This window comes from Bos mutus, chromosome 9 (genome assembly GCF_027580195.1).
Source record: "Bos mutus isolate GX-2022 chromosome 9, NWIPB_WYAK_1.1, whole genome shotgun sequence".
Lineage (NCBI taxonomy): Eukaryota > Metazoa > Chordata > Mammalia > Artiodactyla > Bovidae > Bos > Bos mutus.
The window spans coordinates 18,307,200-18,326,742 of NC_091625.1; the positions used below are offsets into that span (position 1 = coordinate 18,307,200).

The 19,543-nt window shown below is 39.5% G+C and overlaps 1 long non-coding RNA gene across 4 annotated transcripts in view; it reads right to left on the bottom strand.

Moving 5' to 3' along the window:
* The window catches only part of LOC138989134 (uncharacterized), a 283,758-nt gene that overhangs the window by 31,738 nt on the left and 232,477 nt on the right, over nucleotides 1–19,543 (bottom strand). For all 4 annotated transcript variants that reach the window (XR_011465318.1, XR_011465319.1, XR_011465317.1 and 1 more), the window contains one exon: nucleotides 9,449–9,542. This is a non-coding gene — a long non-coding RNA (uncharacterized lncRNA). The remainder of the gene's footprint in view (nucleotides 1–9,448; nucleotides 9,543–19,543) is intronic.

The following is a 19,543-nucleotide window of genomic DNA, read 5'->3' on the forward strand; positions in this document are numbered from 1 at the left end:
ATGCTCATATTATAGTTCATGTTGTTACTGAGGAAACAGCAAGGCCATATCATATATACAAAGAAAGGCATAAAATGTTCTCCAGAAAATTGTATGATTTCAAGAGTTTGGAGGTCAGAGGATAGGGGGTAGGCCATACATCATGATGTTAATATTTCTAGTTATTGATGAAATCCTTGCCATTTTTTATACAATCTCCTTAAACATCTATGCTTACATAGATATTAACATACAAGAAGGACAGTGAAGAAATTGTTATAAAATTTATCAAAATACCAAGGGGCTAGAGCTAATATCACAGTGATGATTAATAATGACATAACCATATGAAGTTACTATTATTTACCCACTTTAGAGATGAGTAAACTAAGGCTTTACAGGCATTAGGTAACAGGGCCTTCAACATACTTCAATTAATTTGAACCTAGGTTTCTGGAAATCTAAATATTTTTCTGTCTGTTATGCCACACACTGAGCATACTGTCTTTGCCCTCAAGGAACAAGAGTAAACCCTAGGGGAAAGAAAATACCACGTACAAACACAACGGGACAGGTGGCATGACAACAAATCCCTGGTGGCTCAGACGGTACAGTGTCTGCCTACAATGCAGGAGACCCAGGTTCAATCCCTGGGTTGGGAAGAGCTCCTGGAGAAGGGGATGGCAACCCACTCCAGTATTCTTTGGGGCCTCTCCGGTAGCTCAGATGGTAAAGCGTCTGCCTGCAATGTGGAAGATCTGGGTTCGATCCCTGGGTTGGGAAGATCCCCTGGAGAAGGAAATGGCAACCCACTCAAGTACTGTTGCCTGGAAAATTCCATGGATGGAAAAATTACAGTCCATGGGATCGCAAAGAGTCGAACACGACTGAGCAACTTCACTTCATAGATGGAGAGGAGTAGAATAACACACTCCTGAGGTGGAGGAGGTAACTCTAGAAAGACACAGTGAAAAGAGCATCTGAATAGACTCTTAAAGGACAAATTGTGGGAGATAGAAATGAGAGGTATTCCAGGTCTGACAGTATGAATGAACAGAGTAAAAAAATTATAAATGACTTGTACATAACAGTTTCCTGATGCCAATCACTGTCCTAACTGCTTTATATCCACCAGCTCATTCATTTAGTTTTCAGCATAAACCTAGGAGATACCTACTATAGCTATCCTCACTATAAACAAGAAACTGAGGCACAGAGAGGTTAAGTTACTGGCCTAAAGTCACATAGCTAGCAATAAGTAGAAGCAAGATACAAATCCTGGGTATCTGGCTTAAAAGCCTACACTCTTTACTCCTCTCGGCAGTGAAGATATTTCCTAAGAATTGAAAGATAGACAGGGATTGGTAAATTGCAGAAGGAAATAAAGGGTGAAAACACTAAACAGGTAGATGGAGGCCTTGAATGTCATTCTGAGGCTCTTCATTCTCACCCTGTAAGCAGTGCAACTCTCTGAAAGAGCAGGATCACATTCAGGATAGGGTTTGGAATAATTTCTCAGTTGGTTCTGTGAAAAAAAATAAGCTTAAAACAAAGTAACAGAGGCAGAAGTCTCAGAAAAATTACTGGAAATGTTCTTTGACAATTCAGTGAAAAACGGAGGACTTGAGCCAATCTCAGTTGGAAGAAAAAGTTTGTATAAAACAAGAATCATCATCATCAAAACTTCTCACTGAAGTCACACCTCCCTTTTGGATCTGGAAAAGCACTCTATAGAAGTGCTTTATGTAATCTTGTCAATATTTTCCACAGGATCTTGCTTTTATAGCTATAGATTCAGTTCTGCATCTATGGTCGTTTCTGAAATCCTCCAATGGTTTCCCGAAATGTTCTTTTATGGGTGGGTTTTTTCCACCACTAAAATCAGAAAAGGACCTATATCTAATAACAGAGTTGGTTTTTCTAATGAGGAAGTGCATGGGTATAATAAGATGACTTAACAACTGATTGTTCAAAAGCCTGAATGAAATAATATGTGGAAACTGCTTAGGATAGGGTCTGGCACCTAATGGGCTTTGCAGATGGCTCAGTGGTAAAGAATCCACCTGCCTGCCAATGCAGGAGATGCAGGTTCAATCTTTGGGTTGGGAAGATCTCCCGGAGGAGGGAATGGCAACCCACTCCAGTTTTCTTATCTGGAGAATCCCATGGACAGAGGATCCTGGAGAGCTACAATCCATAGGGTCACAAAGAGCTGGACACGACTGAATGACTGAGCATGCAGGCACACTGGCAAGTAATAGGCACTTAAAATTTCCTCCCTGTCATATTACCGCTATTATTACTAGAGCTTCACTGGGTCCTGTTTCTTCAGCCCTAACTCTTCAATAATGAGTACTGTGTCTCTGACCAGTCACTTCAGAGGAGGGTGTCACTCAAGGGACTTACAGTCACGGTGACACACTGTAGTCCTCCTCTTGAAGTGCTTCCGGTGTTGGTCTTGTTGTTTCTACCAGAAGGTCACTCACCTATGTGATCAGAGTATGTTAGGCGCTCAGTAAGTGCAAAACCCTCTCCCAAATGAAGGAGCGAGGGTATGTCCCTTCCACTCACATACCAAGTAAACAGAAGAAATGGGGAAAGAAACAGAAGTGGAATCTGAAAAATAAATTATTTTAAAAAGAGACTAATGATTATAACTTATACACTGCATGTTTTACATATATATATTATATATATATAAAATATATATATAGCTGTACAAATCTATATAAGAAAATAATGCAAACTGAGGCAGGTTCTTTGCGGAAGAAAATCTATGAAATCATAGAAAATCTAGATACTGGTTTCTGCCTCTGGTTCCTGGCACAAAGCTCCTAAAACCCTTGCAGTTTCCTAAGTGATAAGAGCATTAGGAGCATTTTTTGGTCAAGTGTTTGGTCTTGGACCTCAGTCTCTGACACAGTTTCTATATCCCTTAGAATTTCATGGGAGATCAGAGTGTCTTTGTTCTAATGAGGCCCCTCTTAGTGGGCTCCTGGATGGCTTCAGGATGGGGCTGGTCACAAGAGCAAGCCATGATTAGGAGCCAGCTCCTGGTGGCTCAGATGGTAAAGAATCTGCCTATAATGCAGGAGACCTGGGTTCAGTCCCTGGGTCAGGAAGACCCCCTGGAGAATGGAAGTACAACCCACTCTAGTATTCTTGCCTGGAGAATTCCATGGACAGAGGAGCCTGGTGGGGCTACAATCCATCAGGTCACAAAAAAGTCAGACATGACTGAGTGTCTAACACTTTCACTTTTCAGGTAGGGAGAAGGACTAGACAGTCACGATTTACTGATAATAGGCAATCATGTCCCTACATGATGACGCCTCCATGAAAATCTGTAATGGGTTTGGAGAGCTTCTGGGTTGGTGAACACACCCACAGGCCCAGAGTGGTGCACACCCACTCCACTGGGATAGAAGCTCCTGTGCCTGGCAACCTTCCAGACTTTGCCTTATGTACCTCTTCATCTGGCTGTTTATCTCTATCTTTTCCTATATCCTTTACAATAAACCAGTCAACTTAGGTGTTTTCCTGAGTTCCATGAGTCATCCTAGCAAATTATGGAGCCCAGGAAGGGGAATCCTGATTTATAACTTATTGGTCAGAAGCAGAGGTGACAACCTGAACTTGTCATTGGCATCTGAATCACTGAAGTGAGGGACAGTCTTGCAGGACTGAGTCCCCAAACTGTCAGTCTATGCTAACTCTGGTTAGTGCTAGAATTGAAATAAATTGTCAGACACCCACATGGTGTCGGAAAATAACTTGGTGTGACACATCTGGTCACAGGAGTGTTCTGTGTGAGTAGTAGAGGAGAAATACAGGAATATTTTTCCTTTTAAATGAGAGCTTGTCTGAAAAAGGAAATACGGCTATATATGTATTGGTCTAGGATTTGTCACCAAAAAATGGAGATATTCTTACTAAGCCCTTTTGAAAATCAGATGCAATGAATTACCTTCAGAGTATATGCCTAGACCCTTAGTAGAGTTTGCAGAAAAGTGTAGTAAGTACAATGTTGTAAAAGGGATTAAAAAACACATCATTTCAATAAAGATGTTACAGTTTACCCAATGTTCTATAGACAAAACAACAAATAAGAATAACTTGTATAAAACAAACTGTTTTTCCAGAATGCTTTCACACAATGAAAAATATAGTCAAGAATTATATTCTACCTAAGAATCGAGTCATATTTGGTTATCAAGGAGACTAACCTACCCAAATTTAATAGTATGGGAAAATGTCTAGGCTCAAATATCAGGTTGATTAATAATTAAGGAAAAAATCTAAATTTGAAGGAAAAAACTAGAGTGGTATAATTTTTAAGAAGGCCAGTATAATTGCTTCTTGCATTATGCATTAAGTCTTTTACAGCCAGCTTATATTTGGATTACATTTCTCCAATTATAATTTTCTTCCTAATTGACCAAGGTGTTTATCTGAGTCTCTCTTTCTTAAATTTTGTTATGATTCATTAGTGACTGCATAATATCTAATTAAGATAATCGTTTAAAATCTTAATATAATCTAACTCATAAGAATGAGTTTAACACTACAGGCAACAAATAATGTTACAGGCACTAAGATAAGACAACAAAAAGATCAAGTTAACACTGTGTTGTGCTATGTGCTTAATCTCTCAATTGTGTCTGACTCTTTGCAACCCTATGGACTATAGCTCACCAGGCTCCTCTATCCATGGGGTTTCTCCAGGCAAGAATACTGGAATGGGTTGTCATGCCCTCCTCCAGGGGATCTTCACAACCCAGGGATCAAACCCAGGTCTCCCATACTGCAGGCAGACTCTTTACCATCTGAGCCACCAGGGACATTTGAGCTATTCAATTATATATCCAAATATTTTAGATAATTCTCCTTAGCTTTGCAGGGCCATGGGCAGAGCCCTGAAAGCAAACTCGTCCCAATTAGACCATAAAATTGACATTCCCTACATAAATTCTAATGATATATATAAATATATCTTGAAGGCTGCATCATTTGTCACAGAGCTTCTGTTTCACAGTTCAAACCTTTTCTCTAAAATTTAAAAGTATTTAATAGATTTTAAAATATCTAGTAAAATTGCATAGATATTAACATAAACAAATACAAAAGCTCTAATGACAAGCAAAATGTATAACCACCAAACTTTAATACCCAAAAAGCCAATAAATCAACTAGCTCTTACTAAGATCTTACCCTGCCTACAATGCTAGGTGGAAAGATATCATAATACATAATAACTACATTCATTCAAAATTTAATAGTGATGGTTGATGATATAATTTTGAATTTAATATTAACATATACCTAAAAATGTAAAGTATCTGGAGTCATATGGTTTAAGAAATTAGCAGAGAAGGAGGAAACAATGAAAGTTCAGGAGGAAAATTGACAAAATGTAGAATTTTTCAGAAAACCTCAGATATGCAGATGATACCACTCTATTGACAGAAAGTAAAGAGGAACTAAAGAGCCTCTTGATGAGGGTGAAAGAGGAGAGGCTTAAATATCAACATTCAAAAAACTAAGATCACAGCATCTGGTCCCATCACTTCATAGCAAATAGATACGGAAAAAGTGGAAGCAGTGACGGATTTTATTTTCTTGGGCTCCAAAATCACTGCAGATGATGACTGCAGCCATGAAATTAAAAGACACCTGCTCCTTGGAAGGAAAGCTAAGACAAACACAGAAAACATATTAAGGCAAAATATCGCTTTGCAGATGAAAGGCCACATAGTCAAAGCTATGGTTTTTCCAATAGTCATATATGGATGTGAGAGTTGAACCATAAAGAAGGCTGGGCACGAAGAATTGATACCTTCAAATTGTGCTCCCGTAGAAGATTCTTGAGTCTCTTGGACTGCAAGGAGATTAAACTAGTCAATCCTAAAGGAAATCAACCCTGAATATTCATTGGAAGGATTAATGCTGAAGTTGAAGCTCCAATACTTTGGCCCACCTGATGTGAAGAGCCAACTCATTGGAAAAGACCCTGATGCTGAGAAAGATTGAAGGCAAAAGGAAAAGGGGATGGTAGACGATGAGATGGTTAGATAGCATCACTGCCTCAACGGACGTGAATCTGAGCAAACTCTGGGCGATAGGGAAGAACAGGGAAGCCTGGCATGCTGCAGTCCACAGGGTCTCACAGAGTCGAACACAGCTGAGCGACTGAACAACAATAACAAGGATTCAGACAGCATCTCCAGAAAGATAGATCTTTTTATCTCTGTAGCAGAGTGCCTGTCAAGCAGCATTTGCTCAATAAATGTTTGTGAAACTAAATTCAGTTGCTCATCATATGAAAAGACATTTCACTGAATCAAAGTACACCATGCACAACTGGAAGAATGAAGGAAGAAGAATCATGTGCAAAGAATTCTAACTCAGAGACAGGTGGCAGTTTGGAGAGGCAAGGTTGAAGAGGTCAACTTTTGATCATTTCTTCCTCCTTTAAATGTTCTCGGCTGCCCACACCTAAGCTTTCTAATGTTTCTTTCTTGAGTGTTTAGTCTACGGAGGCAGTCCTGTGCCAGTCCCAACTAAGATAAGAAGCACATCAACAATCCTAGCCCTTCTACCTGATGGAACTTAAAGTTAAGTCATCCTCATAGAAAGTCAGAGCGTCACTCAGTGACACTTGTGTCCAGCTCTTTGCGATCCCATAGATTGTAGCCCGCCGGACTCCTCTGTCCATGGGGATTCTCCAGGCAAGAATACTGGAGTGGGTTGCCATTCCCTTAAACAGACCCAAAACCCAGTGACTTTTTATTAGCAACTAGAATGTACTACTGCTGCTCTGTCTGTACCAGATTCTAGACCTGCCCTCTAGACGGAACCCAGTATCTGGTCTGCCCTTTACTCCCTTTGGGAGCATCTCTTGCCTCTTCTTACTTGTGATCAGCTACACCTCCACTCTGTCTTCTGTAGACTAGAACCTGATGTGTTCACAAACTACTAGTGTGAACCAGTGAGTCCTCCTGCCTTACCCCATGCTCCCTTTGTGCATGACTGGCTACTCTACCTGCAGAGCAGCCCCTTAATGAAGGCTCTGTCTCCCACCTTCTGCTGTGCCTGCTGTGTGAATCTGGATTCATGCCTCAACACTCTTCAATCCCGGACTTCTGTGATGTGTGACTACAAGCAAATGTTTTTGTTTTGTCCCTAGGCAGTGAGGCTTGGCAGGAATGCTAAATTGGAATTAGGTTTCAGAGAGTCTTGAATGCCACATGAAAGGAACTGGGAAACGTCTGATAATCAAGGGAGAGTCTTTGAAAAATTTGGAGTGCAGACATGGCACAGAGAACTAGGTTTTTAGCATGATGAATCTGGAAATTAATTATAGGTTAAAAAAAATACCACCTGCAATTGGTACACACAGCCTGGTTGAGCAAGATGAATTCACTTTTCTTCCCGTGACATATGCCATTGTGATGATGGCCATCTTTTTCTGGACTTAATTAAAAGTTCTAAAATACCTAAAAGTAGCTTGACAAACTGCTAAATTGTTATGGAGAAATTTCAATTAAAATACTATTGTTTTGGTTAAAATCAAGAAAAAGCTATATATGGAGAAAATAATCACTAATGAAAATGTGATTGCTTTCGAAGTATCTGGGAATAAAACTCATCTGCATATTTCTGAAACAGAATATTTTTCGAAGGATAGGTCAGTTAGGGATCATCACAAGGAAGCCTAACATGTTAAGTAATGTAATTCTGTAGCAAGGCTTCAGAATAGATGTATTGTATTCTACCTTCCGGAGAAGGCAATGGCACCCCACTCCAGTACTCTTGCCTGGAAAATCCCATGGATGGAGGAGCCTGGTAGGCTGCAGTCCATGGGGTCGCTAGGAGTCGGACACGACTGAGCGATTTCACTTTCACTTTTCACTTTCATGCTTTGGAGAAGGAAATGGCACCCCACTCCAGTGTTCTTGCCAGGAGAATCCCAGGGACGGGGGAGCCTGGTGGGCTGCCGTCTCTGGGGTCGCACAGAGTCGGACACGACTGAAGCGACTTAGCAGCAGCAGCAGCATTCTACCTTCACTGTCATGGCTTCCCTGGTGGCTCAAACGGTAACGCGTCTGCCCGCAATGCAGGAGACCTGGGTTCCATCCCTGGGTTGGAAAGATCCCCTGCAGAAGGAAATGGCAACCCACTCCAGCACCCTTGCCTGGAAAATCCCATGGATGGAGAACCCTGGTAGGCTACAGTCCATAGGGTCCCAAAGAGTCGGACAGGACTGAGCAACTTCGCTTTCACTTTAACTGTCATAAGGTACTCTACGCTTAAAAGTTGGTTGAGAGGATTTCATACCTACTCACATACATGAGTTGGATTTCATGTATGTGCTTTTTATCACAATAATATAAAAATCAAATTGTCTCATACTTTGGGATGAAGTGTGTTAATGTTTTCTTCTGTGAATAAGAAAAACATAACCTGTATGAGAGAATATTTTTTCTAATCAAATTATGTGACACTGTTTTCTTCTGAAATGGCTTTACTTTGATTTTCAAACTAATAAATATTTTCAGTATATACAACAGTATTTTTAACATTATGATAAAAAATCTAAAACATTAAATTATCAATTTTCTGTTTAAATAAATCGTATGCCATATATTTTTAGACTATTTTAACTGAATATCTGTCCTGTTAAAACAAGACAATTTTAAACACAGGCATAGAAACTTTCAATACTTCAGAAAGCAATGAGTTAGAGGCAGAAAAACCTAATATGTCTGACTCCTAAACAGCAGACTTTGCCAACTGGTTTGTTATTTCAATTCTCCAATTAAAATTGATTCATGTTAGCTATGTTGTTAATTATTAGTAGAAGTGAAAAATGCCTTCATCTTTTCCCTAGATTTATTTAGTCTAGGATTTGAGTACATAAATCCTTTTTTCAGTCTCACCCAACTAAGTTACAACAGACTCCACATAATTATATACCTGAGAAAATTCAGTGTAATTTATGTGAAGGTTAGAGCTAGGGAATTCATGCTAAATAAAAAGGATTTTTCCCAAAACCCCATGTCCTTATTATTTTGGAGTGTTAAAAGTCTAAAGGCAGGACTACTTGATTGATCCTCTTTTCCTAAATAGAAGACCATGGAACCACCTGTGTCACTTTGCTATACACCTAAAACTAATACAACACTTGTAAATCAACTATACTTCAACAAAATGTTATTTGTTTTGGGGAAAAAAAATTACTTCCATGGGAGATGAGATCTGATCTTTGAGTTTATCACTCCCTATCTTGAGAAATAGATTACATTGTTTTTTTTTAACCTCACTGAAATCTCTATTGATATGCTTTTCTTTGGCTTTGTATGGAATGCCTAGGATATGGTAGATTCTAAATAGTTACTGATTAATTAACAAAACAGAACTAACATTTTTGTGTGACTTCAGGTATTCATTTTGTCAAATAAAGACGTACCTTGGATTTTGTAGTGAGATAGATTAGGATTCCATTCCAGGCTCAACAGCTTACTAGTCATGTGTTCTTGGGCTAATTACTTTCATTCCCTTTCCTGTCAAATTAAGATAATATATTGAGGTTACTGAAGATTGCATTAGATAAAATAAGCATTGAACATGGTGCCCAGTAGATGTGTAAATGAATGAATCCCCCTCAAAACTCTAAGAGGGTAGTGTAGAGAAGGCAGAAAACTAAGGTTCAAAAAGTTGAACAAGTTGCACAGAAAATAAGTAGCAGAGTTGGGACCCACACCCAGCTGTGAGTGCCTGCAATCTGAAGGATGTTTCCACTGTTGTTGCAAGAAATGTTAGTGGCATTTTCCATTCCAATATTTCCTTAAAGGATGTATGTTAGTGAACTCCAATTCATTTGTCATATTCTGCCTCACTGGAAATCTCTTTAGGTTGGAGTTAGTATCATTTATTAACATTTCACACACTGCCCAACACATTTATAATTGGATGGTATGATAAATGATCCTGTACAAGCCAGCATACTAACATCTTTGACCTTCCTCTGACATTTTTTATGCAGAATTCCTTTTAAGTGCCTCGCATACTGTTTGATGTGCCCTCTTTTAAAGCAGATACGCATTGATCTCGACATCTTCATTGTCTAAGCTACCACCTGACTATAAATTAGCACTTCTAGAATCTATTATTTCATTATTTTATTCACATCACTCTTAAAATAGGTACCACATTTGTATCTAATTGTTTGTTTGTTTCTTTTTATTACCCACCTTTTTAGCTTGATTGTGAGCTCTCAAAGATTGGAACAACTTTCTCATCTTTTTATATGTAGCAGCTAGCATGGTGGGCTGCCATCTTCAGTCAGACACGACTGAAAGTGACTTAGCAGCAGCATCAGCAGCAGCATGGTATTTGGCACATAGCTGATGCTCATTAAGTACCTAAATCAACACTACTATCACAGTTTATAATAGTTATGCTTTTATTATTCTTTATTAAGAACCCCAGAGAGTGATAATTATCTATACTTTTATGATCCTGTCAGTTTTATAATCTCTCACCTAGAATTTTGTTTTCCCCATCTCATTATAGAAATATTCAGAATTCTCAAGCAGCTATTACAGAAATTGTTTGGAGTTTAAGCCACATTTCCTTTACCAGGCAAAGGAATATACACAAATTCCCTATATATGTGTAAAGTGTCAATGTTCATAAAACATAATGCTTAATCAAGAAAGCCTCTTTTGGAACTCTTAGTCTTGATGTGATGAGGTAAGGGTGGGTTGGGGCAAGCAGGGTATATGTAGTCAAGAAGAGAGGCACTGATTTCTAGTTACATGATAAGTAATTTCTGGAGATGTAGGTTTGTGACATTGTACAGGAGACAGGGATCAAGACCATTCCCATAGAAAAGAAATGCAAAAAAGCAAAATGGCTATCTGCGGAGGCCTTACAAATAGCTGTGAAAAGAAGAGAAGCGAAAAGCAAAGGAGAAAAGGAAAGATATAAACATCTGAATGCAGAGTTCCAAAGAATAGCAAGAAGAGATAAGAAAGCCTTCCTCAGCGATCAATGCAAAGAAATAGAGGAAAACAACAGAATGGGAAAGACTAGGGATCTCTTCAAGAAAATCAGAGATACCAAAGGAACATTTCATGCAAAGATGAGCTCGATAAAGGACAGAAATGGTATGGACCTAACAGAAGCAGAAGATATTAAGAAGAGATGGCAAGAATACACAGAAGAACTGTACAAAAAAGATCTTCACGACCCAGATAATCACGATGATGTGATCACTGACCTAGAGCCAGACATCCTGGAATGTGAAGTCAAGTGGGCCTTAGAAAGCATCACTACGAACAAAGCTAGTGGAGGTGATGGAATTCCAGTTGAGCTATTCCAAATCCTGAAAGATGATGCTGTGAAAGTGCTGCACTCAATATGCCAGCAAATTTGGAAAACTCAGCAGTGGCCATAGGACTGGAAAAGGTCAGTTTTCATTCCAATCCCAAAGAAAGGCAATGCCAAAGAATGCTCAAACTACTGCACAATTGCACTCATCTCACACGCTAGTAAAGTAATGCTCAAAATTCTCCAAGCCAGGCTTCAGCAATATGTGAACCGTGAACTTCCTGATGTTCAAGCTGGTTTTAGAAAAGGCAGAGGAACCAGAGATCAAATTGCCAACATCCGCTGGATCATAGAAAAAGCAAGAGAGTTCCAGAAAAACATCTATCTGCTTTATTGACTATGCCAAAACCTTTGACTGTGTGGATCACAAGAAACTGTGGAAAATTCTTCAAGAGATGGGAATACCAGACCACCTGATCTGCCTCTTGAGAAATCTGTATGCAGGTCAGGAAGCAACAGTTAGAACTGGACATGGAACAACAGACTAGTTCCAAATATGAAAAGGAGTTCGTCAAGGCTGTATATTGTCACCCTGTTTATTTAATTTATATGCAGAGTACATCATGAGAAATGCTGGACTGGAAGAAACACAAACTGGAATCAAGGTTGCCGGGAGAAATATCTATAACCTCAGATATGCAGATGACACCACCCTTGTGGCAGAAAGTGAAGAGGAACTCAAAAGCCTCTTGATGAAAGTGAAAGAGGAGACTGAAAAAGTTGGCTTAAAGCTCAACATTCAGAAAACGAAGATCATGGCATCCGGTCCCACCACTTCATGGGAAATAGATGGGGAAACAGTGGAAACAGTGTCAGAGTTTATTTTTCTGGGCTCCAAAATCACTGCAAGTGGTGACTGCAGCCATGAAATTAAAAGATGCTTACTCCTTGGAAGGAAAGTTATGACCAACCTAGATAGCATATTAAAAGCAGAGACATTACTTTGCCAACAAAGGTTCGTCTAGTCAAGGCTATGGTTTTTCTTGTGGTCATGTATGGATGTGAGAGTTGGACAGTGAAGAAGACTGAGCACCGAAGAATTGATACTTTTGAACTGTGGTGTTGGAGAAGACTCTTGAGAGTCCCTTGGACTGCAAGGAGATCCAACCAGTCCATTCTGAAGAGATCAGCTCTGGGATTTCTTTGGAAGGAATGATGCTGAAGCTGAAACTCCAGTACTTTGGCCACCTCATGTGAAGAGTTGACTCATTGGAAAAGACTCTGATACTGGGAGGGATTGGGGGCAGGAGGAGAAGGGGACGACAGAGGATGAGATGGCTGGATGGCATCAGTGACTCGATGGACGTGAGTTTGAGTGAACTCCTGGAGTTGGTGATGGACAGGGAGGCCTGGGGTGCTGCGATTCATGGGGTCGCAAAGAGTCGGACACGACTGAGCGACTGATCTGATCCTAACATACAGCATGGTGACTCTAATTAACAATACTGCATTGCAAATTTGAAAGTTGCTGAGATTCAATCTTCAAAGTTCTCATCACAAGAAAAAGATTGTAACTATGTGAAGTGAAGGATGTTAAGCTGAACATATTGTGGTAACTATTTCACAATATATACATACATAAATATCACTATATTGCACACCTTAAACTAATCCAATTTTATAGTATGTCGATTCTATCTCAATTAAAAATGGTAAAAGAAGAATGAAGATGAAGAGGAGAGAGACAAAGGACTCCCAGCAGTTTTGGGGAACTATGGTGATGGGTTGTGGATGGAACACGTGTCAGCTTTTCTTATCTTTTCTGATGTTCCTTGGGCAATTCTGACCCCATAGTAAAGTCTATATCTTTTGATCCTTCCCCTAACTATACAAAGAATAATTTCCTTAATTGAAAGAAGATGTGTTACTTTACATAGTTTTTAAAGGATAAAAGAAGAAATTTTAAGAGTAAATAAAAACATTTTATCAAAAAAAAAAAAAACCAGGTAGAGACTAGAAATAAGTAATTTATATACGGGACCTTCTATAATAAAATTTAGCATTATTATACTTAAGAAATATTACCCAGGAAAATTGTTCCTCTGAGTCCTGTAAAGGAAAATAAACTAAATTAGCTATAAACTATAAAGGCTAAAAATATATAAAGCTAAATATTCTAATTAAGTAAAACAGAATAAAGTTAATGATACATATTTCTTCTGGTAATTGAGAATTAATAATAAAAGATAGGAGATTTCCTATTGTGTTGTTTAGTCGCTAAGTCATGTCCAACTCTTTTGTGAACCCATGGACTGTAGCCCACCAGGCTCCTCTGTCCATGGGATTTCTCAAGCAAGAATACTGGAGTGGGTTGCCATTTCCTTCTTCAGGGGATCTTCCTGACCCAGCAATTGAACCCATGTCTCTTATGTCTCCTGCACTGGCAGGTGGATTCTTTACCACTGAGCCACCTAGGAAGCCCTGAGATTTCCTTTATGAATGTCAAAAATATCCAGCTGTTGTAGGACTTGAATTACCTAAATGTCTCCCTCAAACCCCTCAAACTATACAGATTAAAAACTACTTTGATTCTTCTGGATTGCAGCCTCCAAAAAAAGTAGGGAACCCTCTGTCTTGGTCACCAGCATGCCTGGCACTGGTTCTCATGTGACTGCACTGAACCAGAGACAACACTGCATTCCCCACTATATGTATTTCAATCCTTTAGTAGATATTCAGTTTAGTTAGATTACTTTGATAAAACACGATATTAATGAAAACGATGGGTATGAGGTGAGGTTTTGTTGCTTGTTTTAGACAATCTCTTGAGTGTGAGTGCTTTATACACCAGGTTCTGAGCCCTTTACAGGATTTTCTGCCCCATCCTCCCCAGCCGAGGGGAGCGCTCAGTCTAATTTTCTCTGTCCCCTCCATCCTTTCAGTCTCCCCCATCCTTGCCTCTGGAAGATAGAAGGTCATCATGTATAAGGATGCATCAAAACTATGCTGAGAGAGAGATCAGTATCAGTAAAAGAACAGTTGGTTCTTGTTACAGATGTCCCACTGTGATGAAGTGTAAAGATCCGGGGTAATTTAGAAATAAACGAGCTTTGGCTACAGGGGGACAGAATTTAGGTAGAGAGAGGCAAAGAAAGGGGAAATAAAGGTGAGAGAGAGATAGGAGGGCTTCCAGTACCCACAGGAAGTGACACTGGCTCTAAGAAATGACCCTGAGGGGACATGTACAAATTGTTTGTACTGTTCTGGACTCTACATATATTTCTAAGTAGCTGCGCTAGAGATCAGGTCTCTCTGGGGGATGAATTGAGGCAATAACTTTTTCCAGCTATTGCCAATATATATATATAGTCTGAACAATTTCACCCACGTAACTCTACGGGTCAGGTCGTTACTTGCACAAAACAGCTAATAAAAGGGAACAAGTCAAGATTTGCACTTCGTGTCTGTATGAATTCCAAGTTTGCAATATTTTCTCTCTATATCTTGCTGAACGTTTTATTTAGGAGGTGGAGAAAGGCAGAAGCAGAGAAAAGAAAGGCCAAAAGGAAGAGATAAAACAAGTAAGAACTAATTTGAGCTTTTTCCAAAAGAGCAGATCTCGGTAGAGTTCAAAGTTACAGTTGTTTGAGAAGACAGAAGAAAAATTGATCAGTGGGAAGTCAAAGAGCAGAGTGAAAACCCTGTTGTCTAAGAGGAGGGGGATAGCACAAAATTAAAAATACCTTAGTGGCAACTTTTTTTTTGAATTTTCCATAAAGTTGGAGTGTCCTTTAGTGTCCCTTTCAATTCTATTGGCTAAATCCATAGTGAAAGTGAGTGAAAGTGAAGTCACTCAGTCGTGTCCGACTCTTTCCCACCCCATGGACTGTAGCCTACCAGGCCCCTCCGTCTATGGGATTTTCCAGGCAAGAGTACTGGAGTGGGTTGCCATTGCCTTCTCCAGGAGATCTTCCCAACCCAGGGATTGAGCCCAGGTCTCCTGCATTGTAGGCAGATGCTTTACCATCTGAGCCACCAGGGAAACCTATAGAGTTTATACCATGTAACTACACTAATTCTGCCCAGCCCACTCCAGCTCCTCTCAGATCACTTTCTCCTCTCTGCCTAAGGGAAGGTTTTCAGAGAGATAGTTAACTTCCTCCTCCCAACAGTACTGGTGATTTTATACAGATGTGATTGATTGAGATTATACCCTTCAGGGTAGTAAAGAACTCAGCAATTAAGATGGTTTATGCTAACATAACGGAGAAGGTGATGACACCCCACTCCAGTACTCTTGCCTGGAAAATCCCATGGACGGAGGAGCCTGGTGGGCTGCAGTCCATGGGGTCGCTAAGAGTCGGACATGACTGAGCGACTTCACTTTCACTTTTCACTTTCATGCATTGGAGAAGGAAATGGCAACCCACTCCAGTGTTCTTGCCTGGAGAATCCCAGGGACGGGGGAGCCTGGTGGGCTGCTGTCTATGGGGTCGCACAGAGTAGGACACGACTGAAGCGACTTGGCAGCAGTAGCAGCAGCATGCTAATATAAATACTATTTCATGCAAGGCATTGCTCCCAAAAGCAACTATTACTATAAACTTTTGGAGTGTCTGTTCCAAAAACCAAGTTTCATCAGTCCTCTTTCAATTGTGTTTATTACTATCTTCCAATGAAAGAGTCTTTACACAGTCTTGCCCAGTCAATAAACAATAAAGAAAAGCCTAATGATCATTGATGAACATGACAAGGAGATGTGTACCTAATCCAAAAAGAAGCAAAAAGCTACTTTCCCTGAAAGAGGATCTTGGAGGTTTTCTTGCCCTTCTAGAAAAAAAAAAAAACTTTTTAATTTAGAAGAGAAGGGATTCAGTATTAGTTAACATTCTTTCAGACACCCCATCTTTCACTGGAACAAAGTCTAGACCATCTGGTATAAGTTATTCATTATATTATTTTTATTCAATAAATAAAAAATATTTATTAAATATCTGCAGAATGACATCCTATTGAGAGACTGGGCAAACAAAATAACTAAGCTAAAGAAATCTAGTAATAAGCAGTAGCCAAGAGCTCAAATTCATTATTAAAATAAAGCTATAGTCAACTCTATAATATATAATGGTTCATGCACAGCAAGTTATAAAAGTGAAAGTGAAAGTCACTCAGTAGTATTCAACTCTTTGCAACCCCATGGACTGTATAGTCCATGGAATTCTCTAGGCCAGAATACTGGAGTGGGTAGCCATTCCCTTCTTCAGGGGATCTTCCCAACCTAGGGATCAAACCCAGGTCTCCCACATTGCAGGCAGATTCTTTACCAGCTGAGCCACAAGGGAAGCCCAAGAATACTAGAATGGGTAGCCTATCCCTTCTTGAGCAGATCTTCCCTACCCAGGAATCAAACCAGGGTCTTCTGCATTGCAGGTGATTCTTTACCAACAGCAAGTTATAAGATGGGCTCATTTTCTCATGGATGGTGGTCAATTAATCAGCCATTGATTGCATATTCTCACCAATTACCAATGCCTTATTACTAATTGACCAGTCCCTGCCAGTTAGAGAAATAGATAGATACATAGATACATAGATAGACAGTTATAGGTGACACCATTTTGCTTTGTATTGATCTAATGAACCCACTTAACATGAGCAAAAATGCTTTGAATGAATCCATATGTGTAAGATGAGTACATTCGTAGAAAAAAAGAAAGAAAAAAGAAGAAAAATACATGTATCAGACTTGTATTCTTCAAAGGTAAAGATAGTAAAGACAAAACATGATTTTTGATCACCTGAAGGAATGAATTCAATCTTTTCCATCGTATCTCTTCATAATTACTGGAATCTACTTGGGTACATTTTGCACAGCATCTAATATATCTGTGTTGTTGCTTAAATATAAAACTAACAATAATGGCTTTTGTAATAAGAATCATAACCTTGAATAATTAAGGAAATCATCAGAGTTTTGGTTAGATAACATCATCATAAACCAAACAGATATTTCTTCCTTTAAATCACCAAGTGCCAATGGATCTTACAAAATAAAGTATTATCCTTTTGCTTCTAGTGGACAATATTAAGTACTTCCATAGGAATGGTCTAAATAAAATCTAGCCTTGGGGCCCATTAGTTCACTATTGGGAGCTGATATTGTGTGAGTATATGAGATCCTAGGGAGGTTGTGCAGAACAAGAAAAGGCAAGTGTCAGGCAAATTGAATCCAAATGATATTTGAGTACATGGCACAATTCTCAACTGATCTAACAGCTCAGGTGACATAAGCACAATTGTTTCTACTTCATTCATTCCTTTGGGATGAGTAACTCACTAAAATTTAAATTCCGCAAAACATCTTCCACCATAAAATGAACTGTGGCCATTTTGACCTCTTACAGTAGGATTTAAAGCAATGAGTTAAAAAAGAGAACTATCTATAAAGGAAGTTTCTACAATGCACCTCAGGCACACTGGATTAAAGCAAAATACAACCATTCTCCACTCTTTTTTTCTCTTTACATACAAACTCAGTTATTCTGCTATAAATTCTCTCCTTTTCCTGAGCCAGATGCTTTCTGCTTTTCATCCACTATTTATCAATCCTCAAACAACTAATTCCAATGACTAAAAGAGACACATGGGAGGGGAGGATGGGGAGGCTAATCCAGGAAAGAAAGGTTTAACGTTGTGTTACTTTCACAAAGAAATACTAAGCCTTCCTTACACATAAGGCAAGGGTCTCTTCTATCTGTTGTATTTGAGGAGAAACAAAGAGTGACTCTAAAATTTCTGGATTTTTTTCTCTCCTTTCCCCCTCTTTTTTTGTAAGAAGACCCATCTGCCCACTTTCAGGTTTGCATATTGACAAAGGAAAAAGCACAATCCTAAACCCCCATGAAAACAAAGTTATACTCTTGTCGTTTCCTGTATCACATAATTTTTCTTTAACTTACAGTTCCATGATGAAGATCTGCCTTCATGAAGTCTGTCCTGTGTAACTGTAACAATGTATAAGAATATGGGAGTGACTAGGAAAGAGGGCACGGCTATCTATGGGACAGAGGGTGCACGCCTGGACTAGCTGGTCTCCACGAGCCCTAGAGCACAACATAACACTGTACCAAGCACTGGGCACAGAGCTTCTGATTCTAACTAGAATAAGAAAAGTCTTCATGTAAGAAGTCTCTTAGCCCAGCTACCTTGACTGATTCACAAACTGCTTATGATCCTTTTGGATTTATTCTCTAGGATCTAATAAGAGATGGTTCACAAGGTAAGAAGTTTTGAAGCATGCTAATAGCTCCAAAAACAAACCAGGTAACAAATCTGGTCCCATGAAGAGCCAGTTTGAAGGTCTCAGCCATTACAGTAGACAACAAATGATGGAATTTCCCCTCAGAAACTATTGAAGTTGCTGTTAAAACTCAGGAACCCCAAGATTACATTCCACAACATCACAACAGTCTTCCTTCCACCAGTATAAGCATCACAGTGTTCATTATTACTCACTGCAAGGGTAAAAAAAAAATCATTTCTTATATGTTTCTACTTTATTCAAATAGGCTGATCCCTCCTTATTGAAAGTGACTCAAGAGAAGCTGTTAAAACCCTCCATGTATACTATAATGGGCTTCCCAGGAGATGGAGTGGTAAAGAACCTGCCTGCCAGTGCAGGAGACACAAGAGACACGGGTTTGATATTGGGCTGGGAAGATTCCCATGGAGGAGGGCACAGCAACCTACTCCAATATTCTTGCCTGGAGGATACCATGGACAGAGGAGACTGGCAGGCTACAGTCAAACCTAGACAGCATATTAAAAAACAGACATCACTTTGCTGACAAAGATCCATATAGTCAAAGCTATGGTTTTTCCAGTAGTCATGTATGGATGTGAGAGTTGGACCATAAGGAAGGCTGAACACCAAAAAATTAATGCTTTTGAATTATAGTGCTGGAGAAGACTCTTGAGAGTACCTTGGACAGCAAGGAGATCAAACCAGTCAATCCTAAGGGAAATCAACCCTGAATATTCATTGGAAGGACTGATGCTGAAGCTGAAACTCCAATACTTTGGCCACCTGATGCAAAGAACTGACTCATTAGAAAAGATCCTGATGCTGGGCAATATTGAGGGCAAGAGAAGGGTGTGACAGAGGATAAGATGGTTGGATGGCATCATTGACTCAATGGATGTGAGTTTGAACAAACTCCAGGAGATGGTG